The 8,142-nt window shown below is 38.2% G+C and overlaps 1 pseudogene; it reads right to left on the reverse strand.

Moving 5' to 3' along the window:
- Positions 1–3,729: 3,729 nt before the first annotated feature.
- LOC143675717 (large ribosomal subunit protein eL33 pseudogene) lies at positions 3,730–7,618 on the reverse strand (annotated as a pseudogene).
- Between the last annotated feature and the right edge of the window lie 524 nt (positions 7,619–8,142).

Consider the following 8,142-nt stretch of genomic DNA (forward strand, 5'->3'; position numbering starts at 1 on the left):
ACAAACCAATCACAAGTAAAGAGATTGAATTAGTCATTCAAAAGCTCCCTAAAAAGAAAAGTCCAGGACCAGACGGCTTCACATGTGAATTCTATCAAACATTCCAGAAAGAATTAGTACCAACTCTCCTCAAACTCTTCAAAATAATCGAAGTGGAGGGAAAACTACCTAATTCATTCTATGAAGCCAACATCACCCTCATACCAAAACCAGGCAAAGATATTACAAAAAAAGAAAACTACAGACCAATCTCTCTAATGAATATAGATGCAAAAATCCTCAATAAAATTCTAGCAAATCATATCCAACAACACATTAAAAGAATTATACATCAGGACCAAGCAGGATTCATCCCAGGTATGCAAGGATGGTTCAACATAAGAAAATCAATTAATGTAATACACCACATCAACAAATCAAAGCAGAAAAATCACATGATCATCTCAATTGATGCAGAGAAGGCATTTGACAAGATTCAACATTCTTTCCTGGTGAAAACACTTCAAAAGATAGGAATACAAGGGAACTTCCTTAAAATGATAGAGGGAATATATGAAAAACCCACAGCTAATTATCATCCTCAATGGGGAGAAATTGAAAACTTTCCCCCTAAGATCAGGAACAAGACAAGGATGTCCACTATCACCACTATTATTCAACATTGTGTTGGAAGTTCTAGCCAAAGCAATTAGACAAGAAAAAGAAATACAAGGCATCAAAATTGGAAAGGAAGAAGTAAAACTATCACTGTTTGCAGACGATATGATACTATACGTAGAAAACCCAGAAAAATCCACAACAAAATTACTAGAGCTAATAAATGAGTACAGCAAAGTAGCAGGCCACAAGATCAACATTCAAAAATCTGTAGCTTTTCTATACACTAGTAATGAACAAGCTGAGGGGGAAATCAAGAAACGAATCCCATTTACAGTCACAACTGAAAGAATAAAATACCTAGGAATAAATTTAACCAAAGAGACAAAAAACCTATATAAAGAAAACTACAAAAAACTGCTAAAAGAAATCACAGAAGACCTAAATAGATGGAAGGGCATACCGTGTTCATAGATTGGAAGACTAAATATAATTAAGATGTCAATCCTACCTAAACTGATCTACAGATTCAATGCAATACCAATCAAAATCCCAACAACTTATTTTTCAGAATTAGAAAAACCAATAAGCAAATTTATCTGGAAGGGCAGGTTGCCCCGAATTGCTAAAAACATCTTGAGGAAAAAAAACGAAGCTGGAGGTCTCGCGATGCCGGACTTTAAGGCATATTATGAAGCCACAGTGGTCAAAACAGCATGGTATTGGCATAAAGATAGATATATCGACCAATGGAATCGAATAGAGTGCTCAGATATAGACTCTCTCATCTATGGACATTTGATCTTTGATAAGGCAGTCAAGCCAACTCACCTGGGACAGAACAGTCTCTTCAATAAATGGTGCCTAGAGAACTGGATATCCATACGTAAAAGAATGAAAGAAGACCCGTATCTCACACCTTATACAAAAGTTAACTCAAAATGGATCAAAGATCTAAACATTAGGTCTAAGACCATAAAACAGTTAGAGGAAAATGTAGGGAGATATCTTATGAATCTTATAATTGGAGGCGGTTTTATGGACCTTAAACCTAAAGCAAGAGCACTGAAGAAAGAAATAAATAAATGGGCGCTCCTCAAAATTAAACACTTTTGTGCATCAAAGAACTTCATCAAGAAAGTAGAAAGACAGCCTACACAATGGGAGACAATATTTGGAAATGACATATCAGATAAAGGTCTAATATCCAGAATTTATAAAGAGATTGTTCAACTCAACAACAAAAAGACAGCCAACCCAATTACAAAATGGGGAAAAGACTTGAACAGACACCTACCAGAAGAGGAAATACGGATGGCCAAGAGGCACATGAAGAGATGCTCAATGTCCCTGGCCATTAGAGAAATGCAAATCAAAACCACAATGAGATATCATCTCACACCCACCAGAATGGCCATTATCAACAAAACAGAAAATGACAAGTGCTGGAGAGGATGCGGAGAAAGAGGCACACTTATCCACTGTTGGTGGGAATGTCAAATGCTGCAACCACTGTGTAAGGCAGTTTTGCGGTTCCTCAAAAAGCTGAATACAGAATTGCCATACGACCCAGCAATACCATTGCTAGGTATCTACTCAAAGGACTTAAGGGCAAAGACACAAACGGACATTTGTACACCAATGTTTATAGCAGCGTTATTTACAATTGCAAAGAGATGGAAACAGCCAAAATGTCCATCAACAGAAGAATGGCTAAACAAACTGTGGTATATACATACGATGGAATATTATGCAGCTTTAAGACAAGATAAACTTATGAAGCATGTAATAACATGGATGGACCTAGAGAATATTATGCTGAGTGAGTCCAGCCAAAAACTAAAGGACAAATACTGTATGGTCCCACTGATGTGAACGGACATTCGAGAATAAACTTGAAATATGTCATTGGTAACAGCGTCCAGCAGGAGTTAGAAACAGGGTAAGATAATGGGTAATTGAAGCTGAAGGGATACAGACTGTGCAACAGGACTAGATACAAAAACTCAAAAATGGACAGCACATAATACCTAATTGTAAAGTAATCATGTTAAAACACTGAATGAAGCTGCATCTGAGCTATAGCGTTTTTTTTTTTTTTACTATTATTATTACTTTTATTTCTTTTCTCTATATTAACATTTTATATCTTTTTCTGTTGTGTTGCTAGTTCCTCTAAACCGATGCAAATGTACTAAGAAACAATGATCATGCATCTATATGATGATGTTAAGAATTACTGAGTGCATATGTAGAATGGTATGATTTCTAAATGTTGTGTTAATTTCTTTTTTTTTTTCCATTAATAAAAAAAAAAAAAAAGCCTCAGCAAAAGTCTCATCATATCCTATTGGATTTTATCAGGTAAGGCATCACTTGCCAGACCAATACACATGGCTGTTCTCCAAAGAAGAAATGGAATATGATGATAAAAATAAAAATACATACATACATGCATATACATATATATATATATATATATATATATATATATAAAGATGGCCGAAATAAGAATCACAAAAACATAAAGAAGTGGAAGCTGTAAAAGCAAGTGAAAGGAGCTAATGGCAGAGAGAAACAGAGACAGGGGACAATGAAGAAATGAGAGGGAAGGGAAGAGAAAATCCATCTGACGTCCTTCTACTTTCCACAAAACCTATCCTTTCCTTCAAGAGCCCTGTAAGAAATTACTTTAATTCGACTGGTGTTCTGTTTTTGTAATCAAATGGCCATGCCTAAAATAATCTGCTAAAATGTTCCCTTTACAACCAATGCTATATGCCAGGAAATATGTAAGTTATAGATGCCCTACAAACTACTTGTGTTCCTCAATGGGAAGAGAAGTCTGCCCACCAAACAGATCCCCCAAAGAGATCCTTTGGAGCAATTAGACGCATGCTTTGAACTAAATGACCTTGGAGACACCAGTGAGACTTGTTTTCTAGCTTTCATATCATACCTACACTCAGTTTCCTTAGAAACTCACTTTTGACCCCTTCCATTCCCGGTTTAACTTTCATACTACATGGAATATCAGAAGGCTCCTGCTTTGTGGTTAAGTATGAATTGGCTAGACTTTCTTTTTTTTTTTTTTACAGGCCCACAATTTTATTTATTTACTGTTTAAAAAGTTTAAATCCTTGAGGGATACTGCATCACATGGATTTGGTGTCCAATGGCCTTAGCAGAAAAGTTGCTTTGGAATTTGGCACAAACCATGTCATTATTTCCTAGGTGAGAGTTAACTTTCCCCTGATGATTCTGGTCTTGTTTGATTTGCCACCAAGAGGACTTTGTTGGTTTTTGCCTTGTACACATGAGCACATCTCTTGCCCTAATAGAAATTCAGTTTCATCTTGGGCCTAAATGACTTCAATTTTAAGAAGACCTGTGTGTTCCCTGTGGTTCTGGAGACCTGCTCACAGCCAGCAAAGACCGCTGTGACCTTGGACCACGACCTTCCAGATGTACTTGCCTGTTCCCTGCAGACCTCCACAGGCTCCAAGATGGCAAAAGAGCCACACCTCTTTTTAAATAGGATCTTTCTTTGTGAACAGGAACATTTAGTCCAGTGGAGCCCGAGAGGACATTGAGGCAGAGCTCCTGAATCTAAGCTGAATCACAACTAAACGATTCCCATTGAAGATTCTAGAAACTCTTTAAGATATCCATCCCAATGTCTCAGCAGTTCGCTTCATTTTGGATTTACCAAGTCCTAGGTTAGAGGGCATGGGAGGTCAATTTGCTCTTCAAGGTGATGGGTAAGCATTTAATTCAGTTTCTGCTTCAGGGCCCAAAGTAGGCAGGTGGTGGGTGGATACGTCTTTTTATGGAGTCTTGATTTGTGAGGAAGAACACCATTCCCATTCCCAGACTTCACAGAGATGCTGTAGGTTTCTAGGGCTTGTTGACCCTATCTTGCTGGCTCTTCAGGAATGAATCCAAGTGGAGCACCACCAACCCAGATCAGAATGCCTTCTGAAAGCCTCTTGATTGTGGAGCTGTTCAGGAGTTCCACCCTCTAGTCCTCTGGCTCAGGGCCCTGCCCTAGCCAGCTACACAACTTTGATTGTTGGCACATCAAGGAATTCCACAGGGATAAGATGTCTTTAGAATTTCAGAATGGAATTCTCTTATCTTGCCAAAACCATTATGTTCTTTCTTAGTATAGTTGAGACACTGAGTCAACCTCCCCCAAAATGTAATAAACTCCTTTCTCTTTTCACAATTACTGGAATGAATGTGGAATGGAGAAAAAAAAAAAAAAAACCCTCATCATCTGAAGCTAAGCTGTGCAGGGAGATGTTAGATCACTTCTGGCACCAGAGAAAGACTCTGAGAGCTGGACTTGTAGAGAAATATAAGGAACTCACATCTTTATGTGCTGTTTTTTAATGACGATCCTCTCCCCTGAGGGTTGGTCAGTGTTCTTTTCTATTGGCTAACTTGAATGCTTACTTGAACTGGGAAAGTACCTGTTTTCAAGCCCAACACACACAATTCATGAAACAAAGAATGAGGTCCGTACACCTGGGAATTGGGGAGCACAGGAGGTATAAATTAAAAATTCAAGCCTTCCCACCTACAAAAATTTATCCCCTTTAGAATTTTAGATTGTTTCTTTTGCTTACAACCCCCGACCCTCATTTATTCTATATGCCCAAATCATAGTATTAAAAGTGGATTTATTCTATCTCTATGAGTGATTAAATGGTAGCATTTAATTAAAACATCTTTACAGGAAGAATGGCATTAGCCCTGAGACAGTTGTTGCTATTAAATGGTTAACCCATATCATCCTGGAAAGCATAACTCCATTCTACCACAAAATACTGCTCCTGTGCATACGAAAGAGCAATGCTGTATAGTAGGAAGACTCTAGATGGAGAGTCAAAAACCAGGAGTCTAGTTTTAGCTCTGCTAGTAGCTTGCTGGCTGACTTGCTGTCTTTGAGTCTCCATTTCTTCACCTAAAAAAAGAAGCTGCTGGAGTAGATAGTCTTAAAAAGAGAAGCAGGACGGACTTGGGCATTATCTCACTTTCCCTTGCCTCAGTTGTTTTTCATCTGTAAATTGGGGTATAATGAGTTGAGGTATGGATTAAATAACCTAAGACATGCAAAGTTCCTAGAAAACAACCTGGCTGGTAGTGAACACTCAAATGTTCTTATTAACAACATCATCATCTGAAACCCCCCCCCCCCCCCCCCAGCCACAGACAGGACCTTGTTGTATTCAATTCATCATGGAGGATACCAAAGAAGGACTGGGTATTCCAACCTGATTTGGCAAGCAAAATCCATATACGGGAAGATTAGAGAACAATACAAAATTCCCAGATTAAATGTGAGGTTGAATCTTCCTTCTTTTAAGTGATACTGACACAAAAGAGGAAGTATGACCTTGCCCTCCTCTAATTTCTTTATAGCAAAAGTGATTTGGTTGGAGACGATTTAACAGACATCTCAAGCAGACCTCGTGATTACCCCACAGCCCACTTCCCCCCAAACTGGCTTCTCCCCAGCTTTTCCACATTACAGGAAATGGCAACATATTCTCTCAGAGCAACTGGCTCAAAAATGAATAAAGACATAAAAGTGAAAAAGAATATAGATATGAAAGCTATGTATCAAACCGCATGCCCTGAAGGTAGGGAACATATTTTTTTTTCAAATGTCCATGGAATAGTCACAATAATTGACCATACCATTGGTTACCACGCAGGAAATTTTAATACATTTCAGAAAGTAGAAATAATATAGACTTTATTCTCTGTTCTCAATGCCACAAAAGTAAAAATTAATACGAAAGCAGAGAATTTTTTTTTTAAAAAAAACATCCTGTAAGCAGCTTTTTAGTTTAAAGGAGAGATCCAAATCCAAATCCAAACCACCGAATTTCTAGACAACAATGATAGTGAAAATACTACGTTTTAGGTTTTAAATCTAGAGGATAGAACAAAAGCCATGCTCAAAGAAAACATCAGAGCCTTAAAAACTCACAAAAGGAATGGAATTGAGGGAACTAAGCATTAACTCAGAAAATTAGAAAAAGAACAACAAAGTAAACCAAAGGAAAGCAGAAAGAATAAAATAGTAATAAGAGGAATGAATGAATCTAATAACAGGGAAAAACACAGTAAAAAATAACTGAGCTATGGGGAGAAAAGCAAGAAAAATAGATGGGTCTTATCAGAAATCAAGGGAGAATGAACAAAGAAAAAATAATAACTAAGAGAGTATAATGCAGAAACCAAGGACATTAAAAAAACCTATTTCATAGAACTTAAGTATATAAATTTGCAAACCTGAAAGAAACAGATATGAAGGAAAACTTCCAAATTCTTTTTATGTAGCAAGGATAACTTTGATAATAAAACCTGACAAAAGCTGTACAAATAGGAAACTGTAAATGAACCTTATACATGAATATTGATAGATACATTCTAAATAAAATATTAGCAATCAGAATGCAGCAGCATACTGAAATAATAATGCTTCATCACCTAGTGCAGCTTATTTTAGGGATGCAAGGATAATTCATCAAAAGAGAGCTAAGGAGAAAAATCATCATCATATCTACTGATTCTGAAGATGTCTTTGACAAAATGCCACAACGGCTTGCATTTACAAGAAGAAACACTGGAAGGATAGATAAGAAACTAATGAAAGTGGTAACAGGGCAGATATATGCACAAAGGTGGCAAGGTTCCCAACATACATCTTTTTATATAATTTTCACTTTGTAACCAAGTGATTGTTTTACCTAGTCTATAATTAAAGCTCTCTGGAAATGTTTAATATTAGCATTTGAGTTACTGTTTTATTCCATACTGGGGACTTGGAGATGTGTTCTTGTTGAAAAATCCAGCTTCAAATAAATCACAGACCCGAGTAACATTATGTCATGGAATTTGAGATCAGCATTAAGTAAAATGAAGGCCAAATAGGCTTGCTACTTTCCTTCCGGAAGACGTCTCACTGCTCCATCTGGCCTGCAGGAGGTAGGCGAACCTTGGGCATGTTCTAGCATGAACGACCATGCAGATGGGCTTCGATAACCCACATATCGTCCCACGTCCATGAAGCTGATAAGGGAGGGAAACAAAACCTTAAATGAATTGCTCCACCATTCTGGCAGAGCCCAAGCCTCCAATCTTTCCATTAAACCCAACTTCCTTCCTCAAACAGAATCGTGAAGTGGTGAAACAGGCGGGATCAATGGCCCAGTATTCCTCAAGGGGTTCTGAGGTGCCCTTGGAAATCTGCTCCGTGTGCTGTGGCTGTTCCATGGATGAAGGTCGGGACCTCCTCTATGCTGGTACTGTGGACAGAGAGCTAAAGACACCTGGCTTCCGCCAGAGAGCTCAGAGTAAGGGGAGGCAGGTGGGGGAATACTTACCATCCCAGAAATGTGCAGAGGCTGCAGAGGAAACCTGCAGGAAAGCTCTTCAGGGAGGTCAGGCAAGAGTCTCCAAAGGGCTGAGTTTCCCCTGAAACTCGGTGGAGAGAAGTAGGAGCTGCCCCGTGTTCCGAAGACCCACCAT

Source organism: Tamandua tetradactyla, chromosome 3, assembly GCF_023851605.1.
Source record: "Tamandua tetradactyla isolate mTamTet1 chromosome 3, mTamTet1.pri, whole genome shotgun sequence".
Taxonomy (NCBI): Eukaryota; Metazoa; Chordata; class Mammalia; order Pilosa; family Myrmecophagidae; genus Tamandua; species Tamandua tetradactyla.